This window comes from Brachypodium distachyon, chromosome 1 (assembly GCF_000005505.3).
Source record: "Brachypodium distachyon strain Bd21 chromosome 1, Brachypodium_distachyon_v3.0, whole genome shotgun sequence".
NCBI lineage: Eukaryota > Viridiplantae > Streptophyta > Magnoliopsida > Poales > Poaceae > Brachypodium > Brachypodium distachyon.
In genome coordinates this window covers 37,202,207-37,220,229 of record NC_016131.3, presented here as the reverse complement: position 1 = coordinate 37,220,229, position 18,023 = coordinate 37,202,207, and the positions used below count along the sequence as shown (strand labels likewise).

Below are 18,023 nucleotides of genomic sequence, written 5' to 3'. Positions count from 1 at the left end.
TGGGTTCGGTACTGCAGAGGAGCGATGCACCTCGCGATGAAGCTCTGGGCCACATCCAAATCCGTGAGCCCCGCGCGCCGCAGCGCCACGATCTTGTCGCAGATCTGCACGAGCTCGGCGTCCCAGGCGTCACGGTCCCGCCAGTCGCGGGACTTCTTCGGCAGCACGGTGGGCTTGGTGTAGGCCTCATCGTGCTCCTCGATGTAGAGCCAGCACCAGTCCGCGCGCCACTCCGTCTCGATCTTTCGGTCCTCCGTGACGATGAACTCCGATTTGAGCCCGTCCCGGAACCGGAACGAGACCCCGGAAGACATGCCTTGCCCTTCTCGAGGTGAGGGTAGTAGTAGTGGCGGAACAACGCCACGGACGGCATCACCCCCACGAACGCCTCGCAGAGGTATTGGAAGACGGCAAGCTTGAAGAAGGAGGTGGGGTGAATCTGCGCCAGCTGGAGGCGGTACGCGGAGAGGATTGCATGGAGGAAAAGGGAGTGCGGCGGCACGAACCCGGAAAGGATGAACCTCACGAACACCCGGTAGTAGTGCTCGCCGGGATCCGACCCGACGGGCAGGATGTGCGTCGGGCCGTGCTCGTTGTGCTTGGTGGCCACCGCCAAGCGCAGCTTCTCCACAGCCTCGCCGTTGTAGCCGGCCTTGAAGAACGCGAACTGGGCCCTCTTCTCCTTGTCTCTGCACTCTCGCTCTGACATTTCCTTCTAGCTGCTCTTCTCTCCTTTGCCACTGGCGCCCTTGGGACGTGCTGGGCCTTTGGGTGCCATTGGTGGAGGGACGGAGGTGACAGGTGGGAGGCTTCTCGGGGGTTGCAGCGCAAGGGGCTCGGGGGAGGCAACGGCAGGGGCAGTGGCGGAGGGGAGTCCTTGTGACACCGCCCCTGGGTATTTATATCCGGCAGACGGAATTGCAACAGACGCCCCCCACGATCAGTAATCAAGCGACCTAATGATTTGGAGGAATCAAGACAGCATGCGCGACGTGGCCATAACTCCTTGCTCGCAGAGGGATAGTGGGGCCAGAGATCGTGCACCTGCCCCTCCTGTTCTGACGGGAGGAGGCGTAACGACGACCTACGTGGCCGGGTTCCCAGCGCGTCGGAAGGGCGTAGCCCGGCAACCGACCAAGGATGATACTGCCCGGGAGCTCAAGGTTGCCAGCCCACACCTGGGTACTATTGTCGTACCAGTGGTCCACGGGGCCCCACTGGCACGAGACGTGTGGGTCGCGACTGATGAGATCCCGCTTGGCCGGCTTCCCGGGAAGGGCGAACCCGGGAAGTTACCAGTTCTCTCCCCCGCAACTTGCCGGGCAACGGTACCGGGGCTTCGGGGGTCGCAGGTGGGGCCGACGGAACAGCGGAGACAAGACCACACAGCGGGCGCAGTGCATTAAATGCACCAACAGGAGTCACATCGGCAGGGCTAGTCTTGCCCAACAAATCTAGAGCGGCTACCCTAAGAACTGTTTTGTTTACATTGCACAGTGGCTTGGGCGCTGCATGAAACCCAGCGTGGATCTACAGTAGGGAGAGTTTTGTGGCAATGACACGCGTGTAGAAAACGTGTCACGCTGCATGCATCGGCACCTGTGGTATCCCCTAGACTATAAAAGAAAGACCAATGCCAACAGTCAAAGAGTTGGAACCCCAGTCAGTAGCAACTAGTAGTGCCCCCGTTCATAGTAGAATCCCTTAGAAGAACAAGTAGCTCACCCGGGAACTGCCGGGGGGAAATCTGTAAGATCACACACATTTCGTGAATACAACTCTAAGCAAGACGTAGGGTATTATACCTCCGGGTGACCCCAACCTGGGTAAATCCGAGTGTCGACACTTCGTGTCTTACGTCACGTCGGCGATCCCAGAGGAGACCCGCGGGTAAACCCGTGCTCCGACAATGCGGGTTTGAGGAGACCCGCGGGTCTGTAAATGAGAAAATTTCGGACCCGTCGGGTCTAACGGGTTCGGGTCTGGTAGTGCCTCACCCGAACCCGGATACCCGGAAGCCCGACCCAACTCATTTTCTGATTTTATTTCGGCCCAGTTCATATTTCTGTCCACGGTTACTGCTGGCCCAGCCCATCGATTTCTTGTCCTCCGCAGGCCGCAGCCGCGCTCTCCCCCGAAAACCTAGCCAGCGAATGTCCCGACAAGTAGGGACTAGGGAGCGATGCGCCGCCGCCGCCTCACCCGATCTAACTCCCCAGTCCCCGCCACTCCGCCGCCGCCCGATTCTTCTGCTCTCCTTCTCCCCAAATCCCCAATCCCATCGGCCTCCCTCTCTCTCCCCACCTCTGTGTCGTCCGCCGCCAGCCCCCGCGGGCTGCTCCCCAGTCGCAGTCTCCTACAATCCAACCAGCTGCAGGCTGCTGAGGCCTCAAGCTTGCGGATGGCGATGAGGAGGTCCTTGCAGCCGGCCGCGCGCTCATGACGCCGAGCGCGTGGTAGATCACGGACTCCGCCCCTCAGCTGCCCAAGCTCGCTCTCAGCGTTAGGTCCGTAGAGCTACTGTATTGAGCTAACTATTCCTTTTTGATTTGGATTAGCTGATGCGTGGTCGTAATTTCGTTTGGCAAAGCTAGTGCGTTTTCTTGCTACTGCGTGATGCATATGATTCTTGCCGTTTCATTTCACCAGTGTGCTACCAGGTTTTAGCATGTTTGCATTTCTTAAATCATACGGAGTAAATTTCTAATGGCTATCATTGTTTGCTGTACTGTTTACTGCCTCGTACTGATGCGCCCTTCTTTGTTCATTCGGGTCGGGTTGACCTGCGGGTCTCCCCGCCGAGACCCGTACCGGGTCTGGGTCTGGTAAATTTTCAGACCCGGTGCCGAATCCGGGTCTGGGTCATGGGTCTGGGGTGGGCTGCCGGGTCCGGCTCTGGTATGGCAGGACCCGGCCCCGAACCCGGCAGGTGCCATTCATACTCCTGTCCAAAGCGATCTGTACCCTGCCGAGGGCACAAAGAAGCTTTCGGTCATGTGTGGGCCGAAACGGCGATAGTCCTGGCACGTCATGGAAGCTGGCCGGACGTGCTGCGTCCCGCCTGTCGTCGACGATCGTCATACCACAGTCGCGCAGTCCCGAAGATGCCCTTTGAACGGGCAGATTCATACCAGCTCGTGGGTGCCAAAGTAGCCGCCCAGGACCGGCTGATGTAAGCAGTGACTGCATTTCCTCCTCGGGTGCCAGACGAGGCACTCCCGCGGAGCCTTTCGGCCTCGGGCCTGAGGGAGGAGAGAACGGTCACAAGTCTCTCGGGAAGGCGGTCCCGAGGGTACCCCGTCCCTAGGGAGCCTAACACTGACATGGTGGGGCCGCGTCCCACGCTCCTAAGATCCGGGATACCCCTCGTATCCCCGGAGGCGACAGAGACCATACCGGCGTACAGGGGCAGGCCCACCTGTCTTGGTCTTCTTTGTTGTGGGAAGAGGAGACGGAGCAGCAGCGGACGGACCTTCGACTCCAGTCGACTGGTCCTGATCCCTTGAGGAATCAACTTCCCGGCTGTGCTTCTTCCTCGGCTCCACGCCAGCATCTTCGAGATCGGAGTCGGTTGCCTGAGTTGGTGACTCCGAGCCTTCATCCGCTGGCTCCTCTTCTTCGACCAGGGGAGGTTGACTCGAGGGATCTTTGAGTCCCTGTAATTAAACAGTCATTGGAAAAAATTCCATTACAAACAAGTAATGCGTATTCAAGAGATTTACATACCACCGACGGGTCAATCTCTAGCATAGTCGTGGCGGTCAAGCACGTGAGCTTATGCACGCGTTTTTCCAGCTCCTTTGGAGTCAACTCTTCAACGTTCACCCAAGTCGGCTCCCCGAGTCCTTGATAGGACCACATCAGGTGAACACGAGCTTGCAGCGGCTGGATCCTTATCCTCAGTAACGTGGCAATCAAGTGAACACATGTCAATCCCCGTCCCATGAGGGTGCGAACCTGAGCCAAATATTGACTCGGCCTCTGACTCCTACGCTGTTGTCATCTCGTGTTTCCACACAACCGTCTTCTTCACTGAATCATTAATGGTGAAGGTGGGGAGGTCCGGGTCGACACCCGTCGACTCGTCCCCACCGTAGAACCACTTCGATCTCCAGCTTTGCACATACTCGTGTTGATGGAGGCAGAAGTACTTGACGTCCGTCCTCACTTGAAAGTTGACGCTAGCTTCCAACAGTGTCAGCCTTCTGACCCTTGATCATGAAGATCCTCCTCTAGAGCCCCAATGCGGGTTTACTCCGAAATAACATTCGCACAGCGTGATGAAGCACGCAACATGCAGGTAGGAGTTGGGAAGCAAATCGTACAGCTGCAGCCCGTAGGCTAGCAGCATGGCATGAAAGAAGGCGTGAAGGGGGAACGTCCCTGCAACACGTAGTAGAGGAAGACGACCCGCTCCCCAAGCATCGGGGGAGGGAACTCTTCCTTGCGGGGATGCGGATCCTGTCGCCCTTTGGCACTAGTCCCTCCTCCTGCAGCTCCAGCATCTTCTCCCGCTGGTCCATCAACGATGGCCAGACAAGGGTGCCTTGGCTAGCATCTCCATTTCCAGAGGAGGCCTTAGAGCCGGCTTTGCCCTTGCCCGCGCCACCTTTGCTGGCACCAGTCTTGACGGCAGCATCTGCCTTGCGGGAGGCCTTGGCGGCGGCGGCAGCCTTGCTTCCTTGTCTAAGCGGGTCGAGGTGACTTAGGTCGAGTCTGGGAGATCTCGCAAGTTCTTGGCTATGGAGGCAGAAAGCTTCGGCGCTTGAACTCTATTGGCAAGGAGGAAGCAGTGCAAAACTGGCTTACCCCCTTCTCCTTCTTATATAAGCCAACTTCGGCAAAAAATCCGGGCCACAAGATCCTTATCGTGGCCACGCGTTCCGCATCAGCCGGGATGCGAAACGGCGAGATTGGCAAATGGCTGCCCACTTTACGGGTGAGGGAGTCATCATTATGCCTTGTTTACTGCGCAGCGTGCGGTCATTTCTCCACTCGCGCACGACAACAATGCGTCTAGCTGTCAGGCTAGACTGCACACCAAGTCACATCGGCTGACCAGAATGGCTCTTCGCCTTCACTGGATACGACATGCATGACTATTTTGACTTGAACGTCATGACTCGAATCTTTTACCACTCAACGGGGTGATTTGCTCATTGCGACACCTGGACTCACGTCGAGTCGTTCTTGCCATCTCCTGGCTTATTTTAATTTGACTCCCTGCAGTCCAGGCTTCACAAAGTCTATCTACGGGTCACCCTTATTGAGCGAATAAACCCAAGTCCATGTCCATGACATGAAGGTCGACTGACTACAGTTAAACGCAGCTAAGTCACACCTGCTGCGTTACTTCAGTCATCCAAGCTCATTGCATGAAGATAAGCCTCGTGGATCTTTCCATAGAGTTGGGAGTAGCACCAGCTACGCTACTCCAGTTTATCCATGCTCATTGCATGAAGATAAGCCTCATGGATCTTTCCATAGAACCTGGAGTCGCACCAGCTGCGCTACTCCAGTTTATCCATGTTCATTGCATGAAGATAAGACTCATGGATCTTTCCATAGAGCCTGGAGTCGCACCAGCTGCGCTACTCCAGTTTATCCATGCTCATTGCATGATGGTAAGACCCATAGATCTTCTATAGGGCCTGAAATCGCACCAGCTTCGTTATTCCGGTCGAACCACGCTTGTTGCGTGAAGGTAAGCCCTATTACTAGGCCTGGGTATGCATCGTCTGCATCCATCCAGCAAAACTTTCACTTAAGGGTCGCTCCCCTAACCCATGTTCATTACGTGAAGATAAGACTCCGTAGGCTTCCTATAGGGCCTGGAATCGCACCGGCTGCGCCATTCCAGTATTAATCGTGCCCATGGCATATGTTAGTGTTCTTGACCATCGAGTCGAGCACTTGAAATGTCAAAAAACTGGGATTCGACTCTGTAAGTCCCCACGGGCCAAGTCGAATTTCGCCAGTTGCCAGGTTCGAGCCCGGTGACTCGAATAATGATGAAAGATAATGTTATATTTGCCCTAGAGCAATTAACTGGACTCGACCCATCGAGTACTCCAGGCACATTAAGAGCTTATCCCTATGACTAAAAATTGCCAGACTTAGCAGAATTCGATTTAACAGTGTCAAATCAATGACATTACTGTCATTCAACAGTCACACGTTGAAGTTTGACTCAGAACAATCACCGAGTCGAATACTTCTCATTCGAAGTCTAAAGGCCGTCGACTCGATGCACTTCCGAGTCGACAGGGCTATGTGTCACCTTTAGTCGCAACTGGCTCAACAGGTTAATGAAGCCTCTGAAAGTCCCTACTCAAGTTTACGACTTAACTAGGCACTTGGAGGCTACTGACGTGGTTATGACTAACCACGTACTCGACTCGAGTATACCCATCATGGCCCAGCAAGGGGCCCACGAGGAAGCCTAGTAACTACGACTCCAGGAGTCCATACGCCCAACTTGTGGCTCAAGACAAAGAAGCCTAAACATAGTAATCAACTTGGACTCTACCTGGGACCTGCTCTCCTGCATATATAAAGGGACCAGGAGGGGGATCCAAGATCAACCAATCTAGCATAGAAGCCGCCTAGACGCACTTGCCAAATAGAATCTGTGCATCTAGCCCCCGCGACTCCCCTGTAATCGACTCATCAATACAATCCAAACAAGCAGGGCATAGGCGTGTTACCTTCTGAGGGCCCCGAACCTTGGTAAATCGTGTCCCCTGTGTCCTTGTTAGCCGACGAGATCGCCAACACATACACTCGAAACTTTCCTAGATATAAGTCCAGTAGTATGGACATTGTCGAAGTCACCCCTTCGTCACCAAGAGAGACAGAAAAAGAAGAAAAGAACTAGAACTCAACAAAGCGATATCTCAGGATAGATCAAAAGCCCACTGAAGCAAACGGAGCCTGACAGTGTCTTTATTTGTTCTAACGCTCTAGAGAGGAAGAGTCTAAGCACTAAGCATCTTAATAACATGAGTAGAAGAAGGTTGTTGCTGTCAAAGATTCTTGCGTTGCGAGCATGCCAGAAAGTATATAAACCAATACACCATTGCCTATGCTTAGTTCTTCAAGAAAACTGATAGCCACGGTGACCCTTGTTGCACAATCAATTATGCCCAGAATTTTGATTTTGAAAGCACATTTACTGCATAACAAATTTAGACCCCTTGATTGGATAATTATGGGACATGATAGTAATGTTTTACATAGCACATAAATGAGAATTCTATTTCTCAAGGCCACATATCAGTGCATATTATTTGGCATATAATGGTTGAAATATAAGGAGATGGTGACCAGGTAATACATGTTTCAACCAGCTTGGTGCTTATGTTCATATTTGCCGGGTGACTAGTATATATCCATACTCTGGTGAACAATAAACCCATATATTGCATTCTTAATTCTCCAAATTGAGCCCTCTTGGCCTGATCTATCCTCTGATTGATTGTTGTTGTTGAAATTAGTATGCACTAAATTTTCTTTGCTGTTGCTTGGGCCGCGAAAACTACTTCGTGAAGGAAGTCACCAAGTACTCCCTCAGATGAAAAGCATGGATGGTACTTGTCTCCATCTAAGTTGCAGATGACTTAAGATGAGCTACTTGTGTCATGAGATGGAGCCATCAAATTCTGAAGATGAGATAAATCCTTAGTGTGCACAGACTAAATCTTTTGTACATTATTCTTGCAGTAAGCAATTATATTATATGGTGAACACACTACAATTTACGATATATCCCTGTGACAGGTACATTTGGCAAGATATTGCTAAAGTAAAATGACATTATATTCTATTATTTTCGGTACATCTATTTTTGTGTTATCTGATAGTTACCTGTGAGTGTTGAGCATCTGAGAAGTTGAGCAGGCTGCTGCCTGAATCATTTGCAAAAAGCCTAAAACGCTGATCTGATATAAACTCTATCATGTGGAAATGACAAGGGTATTTTTATGCAAACTGTCACACTACCGATTTGTTGACATATACCATGCTGATCTGATATAATTCATATCGGTTTGTCTTGAGGGTTATTAATGTCAAATTAACAAGTGTTGTAGCCCGAATGTGACAGACTATTGCCACAAATCCTTAACTAAACTAGAATAAACAGTAGTGGTGAAAATTGAACAACAGAAAGAGTGCTATAGCTCTTTTGCAACGTAAAGTGGTTCCATAGCAGCGCACGGGTACATTACTTGTATCACAACGTTTCCAGCTTATTTGTGTATAACTACCATGAGATGCAGTACTCTACACGTGTAGGATGCAAAAGAGCGGCTCCTTCTCCTCCTACATGCACGTCAATGGCGTCGTAGTGACTTCTCACCCGTTGCGATATCGACGCAGCTTATTGTTGCTCAGTGTCGTGGTGCCACGTCTGAGCTCCATGAACCCAACTGATGAGGACATCCAGCCCACAGATACAACCGTGGCATTACAAGGACTGATTACTCGCGCGCGTGCGCGCCAACTCAATTATCAGGTACTTTCGTTTCTGGGTACTATGGGCAATCTAAATGAGAATATGATGCTGCCTAAATCAGTTGTTCTTATGTTGATTAGGAATGAAGGACCGAGCCGTGACACAGGAAATGGGAGCGAGTCGAACTTCGAGGATGACGGCACGTATGCGAAAGGAAACAGTGCAGCAACTACCACAAGATGACGGCACGTATCCCTTAGTTTACTGTTCTTCTTCTACCTACAGTCCAGAAAAAGCCCCACAAAAATATTGTTGTTCACTTACCTTGTCCTAGCACCAGATCTGAGCCGTGCATGTTTGATTTAACTATTGCTTTGTTGATTTGTTGCTGCACTCTTCGTGTCAAGTTGCTGGACTAGGTTGGTTCGAGTTGGATTTGTCTTCTACCAGATCGTACCCCCTTTTGTATCCCCTGTTCTTCGTGTTCTTCGTGTTTTTGGAGTTCTTGTTGCCACCACACTCCACCACTTCACCTGATCTGCTACCACCCATGTTTCCCCCATCCATCGCTGCCAAATCACTCATCCGCCACCACCAAATCACCCCCATCAATCCTAGCCACCGAGGATCTGAGAAACTCAAAGACTAGAGAGAGAGTGTCTTGGAGTTCTTGCTGCCACCACAGTCCACCACTTCACCCGATCTGCTACCACCCACGCTTTCCCCATCCACTGATATGGACATGCTAACCATGGATACGACCTTTGCTACCCTCAATTCTATAATATTTGACAAAATTTATAATCAGGTGAATTCAAGTACTAATTGTTCTCATTGTCATATTTATGAAGAGGCGGAGCTACTACTATCTTGTCTCGTTTTATTACGTAGGCATCTTGTCGAGCTTTTCAAGTCCAAGGTCAAGATGAGATACGATGGAGGCGAACGGGAGGGCCAACAAGAATCAAGCATTCATACAGCTGAGAGGGAAGGATTTCAAGTGTACTTTCCAACAAATCAAACGGCACATGATTCGGAGCTTGCTACAGAAAGATATCACGAATTAAATTTGAATCCGATTCGGGTCCGAGCTGCCAGGAGACCCGAATTTGTTTTAATCATCCAGGACGCATCCGGAGTCCAAATCAAGCAAACAAGTACTTGTTGGAAAGGTAATTACAAGACCTTTCCAACGGATCTGGTCCCATCAAGAGATTCGACTCGTGCTGACCGTGGCGGACAAAACAAGCTGACGGATCTATTTTTCTGTTTCCTATAGAGTTGTAGTTTGTTAGGTAAGTTAGAGATAGAGTTGGATTTCGGCCTCCTTACTCAAGGTGGACGAAAATATCTCTCCCTCCTCCTGTTTATACCCCATGAGCCCCCCTATGGAGCCTTGGGTTTTGATTTGATAAAGTTTAGCCATCTTTGCTACTTTCGTGTAATCGCGTGTGTCGGTTAGATCACCTATTTTACCGTCGTCAAGACTCCAACTTAACGTCTCGTTGAGACATTGGTTTGATTAGTATACTCGCAATTTTAGATTGCATCCGCTATTTATCTTGTTCTTGCTTGTTCTTCGATTGCTTGCAGGAACAAAGACCTTCGTGGTCAGGTTGATCGTGCCCCCGCGTGATCAATAACCTTCTGGAGTTGGTGTATCGATTGCTAAGGCGCTGCCTCCTAAGCCGTAGTCGGATCGTCAACGTCACCTCCTACCCAAATCGAGAGTTATCAATCTCATCGAAAGATCGGGACACCCTCGAGGCTATCACGTGGTATCAAAGCTTAAGGTTGCTCGGTGAGATTTTTCCAGTTTATCCGTAGTTTAGATCTGTTTTTACCTATCGTCCAGAAAAAGCCAAACAAAAATTAGAATTAGTTACCTTGTCCTAGAACCAATATGAGCCTTGCAATTTTCACATTAGTATTTGCATTGTTGAATCTTTGCTGCATTAATCGTGTCGAGTTGCTGGATTAGATTGGATCGTTTTTCAGATTTTTTCTACTAGATCGAACTTGCTTTTGGTTTTCTTGTGCTTCGTGTGACGCAGGTTTCCTTCATCAATCTTCCGCCGCCAAACTTCCTGCCACACCACCGCCATAATCTTCCGCCCCCACCATATCTTCCACCGAGTCCCTCTTCGAGTCCTACACCGAGTCCCTCGTCGAGTCCTACATCGAGTCGGCAAGTTATAGTTTTCAGCCGCGAGTTCGAGTCTGAGTCCAATAAGGAGTGCCTTTGGAAAGTGTTTCATCATCGATCGAATTTTGTTTAGAGATCAAGTTGTTTGGAAAGTTGAAAAAAAAAAGAAAGGAAAGAAAAAAAAGGAAAGAAAGAAAGAAAAAAAAACGAAAAAAAAAGAGAAAGAGTTCGAGTCAGTTTCGGACCCGAGTCCGAGTAGAATTTTAGTTTCGGGTGGGTTTGACCCGTGTTCAGTAAAACGAGCGTATCTTTTGCGTACCAACTCGGATTTGGACGTTCTTGGATTTTTTGGAAAGCTCACGACGAGGCGCATCAGGAAATATCCAGGGCGCTGCCCTGCACTTTGACCCTCAAATTCGGTTTGTAAGGTGGACTTTCGGAGCTTCCAAGTTTCTGCATCCGTTTTCCGGCGTCGCTGCAGCCCGGTGTTTCTCAGTTTTCTCCACCGTCCGACATCTGTTTTGAGTGATCTTGCCCTTGTTGGAAAGCTTGTGTCGATAACCTTCTAAACCATATTTTTCCATATTTTTCTGAATTTTTCTTACTGCAGCCTTTGCTGTTCTTCGGCAGACCGACGTATAGTTTTCCGGTCCTTCTTTTGCGTGAGTTTCTGGGGTTAAAAAAGAAAAAAGAAAAGAAGAAGAAGAAAAGAATAAGAAGCCAAACAGAAGGCCACAGAAAGAAAAAAAAAGAAAAAAAATCCCAGGGATTTACTTGTTGTGCCATCTTTTGATCTATCTATTCCTACCTTTTTCAGTATCTAGGCTTAGATTATTTCTGTAATTCGTTCTTATCGACTCCAGCAGCTAGGACTAGCATTATTGAGCATATTTTCAACTTTGCATTGCTGATTTGATTATTTGCTATTCTTTGCTACTCACAAAAGCCTCCAAGCTCCACAGATTCTACACCTAGGTTGGTTTGTTACCGAGGCATCGATACATTTAATCTCCGGAGGTGTTGGTTACGCCGCTGGCCATCACTTTCCTGTTTTGCATGGTAAGAACTTGTAAGAACTTGATTTTTAGCTTGAGAGTTGAGCGACTTGTAGCCACATCCTAGTAGTTGATAGGAACATATTACTGTGATTTGTTTCTTGTTTTCTACTACCATGACTGGACTTACACGAAGCATGGCAGCTAGACCGATGCTATCCCGTGACCGCGATGAGTGCTTTTCACCACGGCCATCCTCCACGTCTCTTGTTGATAATGCCACGGCAACGGTACAAAACAATCCTTCTAATACAATTAAATTGTGTGTACCTTTCTTTGAGGGGGAAAATGATGCTGAAACGTATATAGATTGGGAGCTAGTTTTAACTGAACAATTCACATGCTTCCATGTACTAGATAGTCGTAAGGTCCAAATTGCTAGTAGTAAATTTTGTTTTGATGCATTATCATCGTGGTGTGAGATAGTTAGAGAAAACAAAATACCTCACACTTGGATTGATATGAAGAAAATCATGAGAGAGAAATATGTTCCTCCAAGTTATGCTTATGAGTTGCGTTCCAAATTACGATGTTTGACACAAGATGATAAAACTGTTGATGATTACTACCATGAGTTCCAAATTTTAACCTTGCGATCTGGTTTAGATGAAACCGAACAAAGAAAAATGGATAGGTTTTATTGTAGGCTTAACTTTGATATTTCTTACATAATTGAATACGGAAAATACGACTCTCTATTGTGTTTGCTTACTCTTGCTCGTGAAGCGGAGAGGAAATTGGAGAGAAGGTGTACAAGAAACGTGTTGAGCCTACAAGGTAATGATAAAGATGATTGTGTTGCTGAACAAAATATGACATGTGATGAAATAAATGAGATACTCGTTGAATTTTCTGCACCATGTGAAATTGTTGATTTACATGCTGATTTGAGTGCACCTACTGCTGAAATTAATTCTTCTAATGATTTGAGTGCACATATTAATTTTGATATTGATGAGAATGAATCATGTGAGGAAATAACTAATGTTTTGGGAGAAACAAGTGAGATAGATAAATTTGATTTAGGTTGTGTCGAGTTGATTAGACATGGAGTGATTGATAAGGATCCACCCATTAATTCTTTGTGTTATATTACACTTGATACACCTATATATTTGTCACATGCAATGGATAAAGTTTCTGAGTTAACAATTTCAAAATCTTTTGCTAATGCCCATGGATACACTATTCAATTAATTGGAGAACATGATGTCAACAATAAAGTTTTGGTGCATCAGATTTGCATTGCTTGTGATAACTTTCTTGATTTGAGAGACAACAATATTTTGTGTATGCTCAATCATTTTGATATGACCTCTAATATTGGTGATAGTTGTACGACAAATAACTTGTGGCATGATTGCACATTGACGCATATTGTAGCTCGCCATTTGGGAATTTTGAATTATTGTTCACCTACATTAGGATGGTTTAATGATGAGAATTACAAATTAAAATGTGATACTTGCCGTTGGAATATGACTATTAATCTTTTGCACTATTATGAGTTTTATTTACGTGAAACATCGAATGTGCAGCATGGGAGTGGAGTTAAAATTGATCACATATACATATACCATGCACACACTTTGTCTATTTTGTCAGTCTCTTTACAGCACAAACGACGCCGAGGACGGCTTTCCTTTCAAGAAAGGGAGGATGATATGGACATGCTAACCATGGATACGACCTTTGCTACCCTCAATTCTATAATATTTGACAAGATTTATAATCAGGTGAATTCAAGTAGTAATTGTTTTCATTGTCATATTTATGAAGAGGCGGAGCTACTACTATCTTGTCTCGTTTTATTACGTAGGCATCTTGTCGAGCTTTTCAAGTCCAAGGTCAAGATGAGATACGATAGAGGCGAACGGGAGGGCCAACAAGAATCAAGCATTCATACAGCTGGGAGGGAAGGATTTCAAGTGTACTTTCCAACAAATCAAACGGCACATGATTCGGAGCTTGCTAGAGAAAGATATCACGAATTAAATTTGAATCCGATTCGGGTCCGAGCTGCCAGGAGACCCGAATTTGTTTTAATCATCCAGGACGCATCCGGAGTCCAAATCAAGCAAACAAGTACTTGTTGGAAAGGTAATTACAAGACCTTTCCAACGGATCTGGCCCCATCAAGAGATTCGACTCGTGCTGACTGTGGCGGACAAAATAAGCTGACGGATCTGTTTTTCTGTTTCCTATAGAGTTGTAGTTTGTTAGGGAAGTTAGAGATAAAGTTGGATTTCGGCCTCCTTACTCAAGGTGGACGAAAATATCTCTCCCTCCTCCTATTTATACCCCACGAGCCCCCCTATGGAGTCTTGGGTTTTGATTAGATAAAGTTTAGCCATCTTTGCTACTTTCGTGTAATCGCGTGTGTCGGTTAGACCACCTGTTTTACCGTCATCAAGACTCCAACTTAACGTCTCGTTGAGACATTGGTTTGATTAGTATACTCGCAATTTTAGATTGCATCCGCTATTTATCTTGTTCTTGCTTGTTCTTCGATTGCTTGCAGGAACAAAGACCTTCGTGGTCAGGTTGATCGTGCTCCCGCGTGATCAATAACACTCTGGAGTTGGTGTATCGATTGCTAAGGCGCTGCCTCCTAGGCCGTAGTCGGATCGTCAACGTCACCTCCTACCCAAATCGAGAGTTATCAATCTCATCGAAAGATCGGGCCACCCCGACCCGCATCATCCACCGCTGCCAAATCACTCATCCACCACCACCAAATCACCCCCATCAATCCCAGCCACCGTGGATCTGAAAAAGTCAAAGACTAGAGAGACAGAGAGCTACTTTTGGGCGTTTTACCGCTGCTATTTCTACCCCAAAATTTTTGTGTGAGAGTTATTTCCCTGTGTTCAGGAAGCAAATATAATAGATCTGAGCTTGGTTCACATTTATAAAAAATCTCGGCCAAAACCAATGGCAAATCTGGTCAAATTGCTTTCAGGCTTGAAAATTCAAAGTGCCCAGTAAAATCTGGAAACATTTTGTAAAATCAAGGACCATCTCAGGAAGCTAGTGTTAAAATTTCAGCTTAATCAGAGCTCGGGAAGAGGGTCAAAACCCAAAAATACCCTACTGGACATTTCGGGAAATTTTTCGAAGTTGAGTTCTTGTGCTTGTGTTTTCGGCCTTTCACTTCAGCATCTGGGCTTAAGTTCTTATCCTACTTGTACTCTAGCAGATAGGGCTAGCATTTGTGAGCATATTATCAACTTTGTACTGCTATCTGTTCATTGCTTATCCTTGCTACTAATATCAGCCACCCAAGCTCCACTTTAGACTACTTTGTGCAGAGTTTCGTGTCTCCTGACAATCGCTTATCCAATCTTCATTGTGGTGAGACAGCATTGGTTGCTAAGTCACCCCCTGCTGCATGGTAAGAACTTGTAAGAATTGTGAAACGGCACGAGTGTTGAGAGCCTTTTTCCCCACATCCCACTAGTGCATAGGAGCTTTGTATCTGTGCTTTGTTTTCCTTGTTTGCACTAACCATGGAAGGCCTTGGAGAGAACAGCGGCGATGACCTCACCCCTCGCTCACGCAAGGTGCATGATGACATCAAGTGGTTGTCCACCCATGTCACAGACATGGAAAAGACACATGCTGCCACCGTCACACGACTAGATGGTCGGTTGGACGGTTTGGATAGAAATGAATACCAAGTTTGACATCCTCCTTGCTCGCATGAATGGAACACACCGACAGCCCCCACCTCGGCAACAACCACAACAACCACCTCCAGCTGGTCGTCCTCGCGCCCTTCGCACTGAAAGACGCAACAAGGCGCTCCATCCGGCACTGGAGTTCTTGCAGGGCATGGTGAGGACATGGCAGCCTCCGACGATTCCGATTATGCTGCTGATTCGGAGGACCCACGAGACAACAACCGCATCAACGACCGCCAACCTCATCGGCTACTTCATAACCGACATGGTAGGGGGCCACGTCGGGAGGTATGTGATGATTTTGATGTTCCGAAGTGTAACATCCCAATTTTTCTGGATGTTATTACCTTTCTCATGTCACATGCATATAATTTTGACCATATTTGAGTTTGAGATGATCTTACAATTTAATTGGGAGTTTATTTGGACCTTAAAAGTGATTATATGCATTTGTTGGAATTTATTTGAGCTGCATATGCATTAAAAATATTTTTATAAATTATATTCCATGAGGAAACTATTTTTCCTAGCTTCCAAAAAGGTATTTGGAATTTCAGGAATTTTCTGGAATTTTTCCGATGCCGTTTGGTATTTTATTTGCCTTATTTGATTTTCTGGCGATTTAGAAACCCAGAAAAGCTATTTCTTTATTTATTTTTTCATCCGCAGAGCACGTTTTCTCTGCATGGAGGCGTATTCCTTGTGAAACCCGTTTCCACTTAAGTGTACCGAAGGGGTATTTTTTAATCTTGTCCATCCATTTTCCATCCAACGGCCATCTTTTCCCTTCCCTTTTCTTCTCTTTTTCCTTTTCTTTTTTTTCTTTTTCTCCTTTCTTCCTTCTTCTTCCTCACGTTTGTTCCTGGCTGCAGCCATGGCCAAGCCAAGCCAAGCTCCGGCCGCGCCCAGCTTCCGGCCCCCCCTCCCGCTGCCAAGCTCCACCGCTCGCCCCGCAGCCCCGCCGGCGGCCCGCGCTGCCCCTGCCACGGCCGAGCCCAAGCTCGAGCTCGATTTCGCCGGCGTCCATGGCCGCCCCACCTCGAATTCCACCATCCGAACCGTTTTTCTCCGTGATTTCTTCGCCAATTCGTGACCCACACGGCAAGGAGTCTATCCCAACAAGATTGAAACCATCCCGGACTCTATCTCGTCCGAATTTTAACCGAAACCGAATCCTGTTCAAATCTCACCTGCCGCCGGCCTTATCCCGAGCGCCCCGCGCCCTATAAATACCCCCAACCTGATGCCCTCGATAGCTCCGACAATTCCCTCGAAACCTAGCTCGAAGCCGCAGTCAATCTTTCCACCAATTTCATCTTCTCCGGTGAGCTTTCTTGCTCTGTTTTTGAGCTGTAGTCTGTTTTGATTAGCGTACTTCTATACCTCGTATCTTTTGTTCCGTAGATCCTATCTAGGAAATTCTTTTTGCATCTCTTAGCTTACATCTTGTTCTATAAATTAGATCTCTTTAGAAGCCCCGTCTCTATCATCTTCAGCACTGCATCGTCGTTTCAAATTGGTAATCCCAGTAGTCTGTTTTAGATTAGATACATTTCGACGTTCTTGTTGAGTAGATTGTAGACCCGTTTAGGTTGTAAGCTTCTGTAGTTTGACGAGTAGGTCTTGTGTTACACCCTGTTAATTTTGTGCACCTTTTGTAGATTTAGATAATGAACTAAAAGTTTGTCAAAACTAGCTACCTGTTAAAAAGAACTTAACACACCGGTCGTGATAGCCTCGAGGGTGTCCCGATCTTTCGATGAGATACCTAATTATCGATTTGGTAGGAGGTGACGTTGACGATCCGACTACAATTTAGGAGGCAGCGCCTTAGCGATCAATACACCAACTCCAGAAGGTTATTGATCCCGCGGGGGCACGATCAACCTGACCACGAAGGTCTTTGTTCCTGCAAGCAATCGAAGAACAAGCAAGAACAAGATGAAAATCAATCTGAAATTGCGAATAGGAGATATGAAGGTTCACGAATCTGAATACTCAATATAGTTGGAGTCTTGATGATGGTAAAACAGGTGGTTTAACCGACACACGCGATTACACGAAAGTAGCAAAAGCTAAACTTTATCTAATCAAAACCCAAGGCTCCATAGGGGGGCTCATGGGGTATAAATAGGAGGGAAACTAGGTGGTTTTCGGCCAGGCCCTTGTGGGACTCCGAAACGGCCTAGGAATCCTTCTAAAACACAACGAAAACATCTAAAAATTGGCTGGACCCTATTACATGGCCTTAGGCCCAATAAAACAGGGTTATAACCCTCATCTTTGGCCCATAGATACCCATTGGAGGGGGAATCCTCCACTTGGCCGAAATCCCATTGATGAAGAGGATGCGGCCTTCTTCTCATCTCTTTATGGTGGTTTCAATGTTCTGAAATCAACACTTGAGCTAACTCCCGCCACCTTGCTACCACCTCCATGGTTTGCTGTCCAACGTTGATCCTTGAGGTCCAAGCTAGGTCCTTCATTCCTAAAACACATAAAAGAACCCATCTTAGGCAGCAGCATATTCTCATTAATATTAAATGAAGTACCGAGGAACGAAAGTACCTGATAATTTAGTTGTCGTGCACGACCTCTAGTAATTGGTCCATGTATCTCCTGTACTTGAGGTGTAGGTGCTGTAAGGGCTGTGGTTGTATCATTACTTGGGATGTCCTCATCAG

General features: G+C 47.4%; 1 long non-coding RNA gene across 1 annotated transcript; it reads left to right on the top strand.

The window, feature by feature from the left end:
* Window positions 1-2,110: 2,110 nt before the first annotated feature.
* On the top strand, window positions 2,111-7,841 carry LOC106865917. The gene is made up of 2 exons (XR_001405607.2): window positions 2,111-2,507; window positions 7,551-7,841. It is a non-coding gene; the product is annotated as an uncharacterized LOC106865917 (long non-coding RNA).
* Window positions 7,842-18,023: the final 10,182 nt, after the last annotated feature.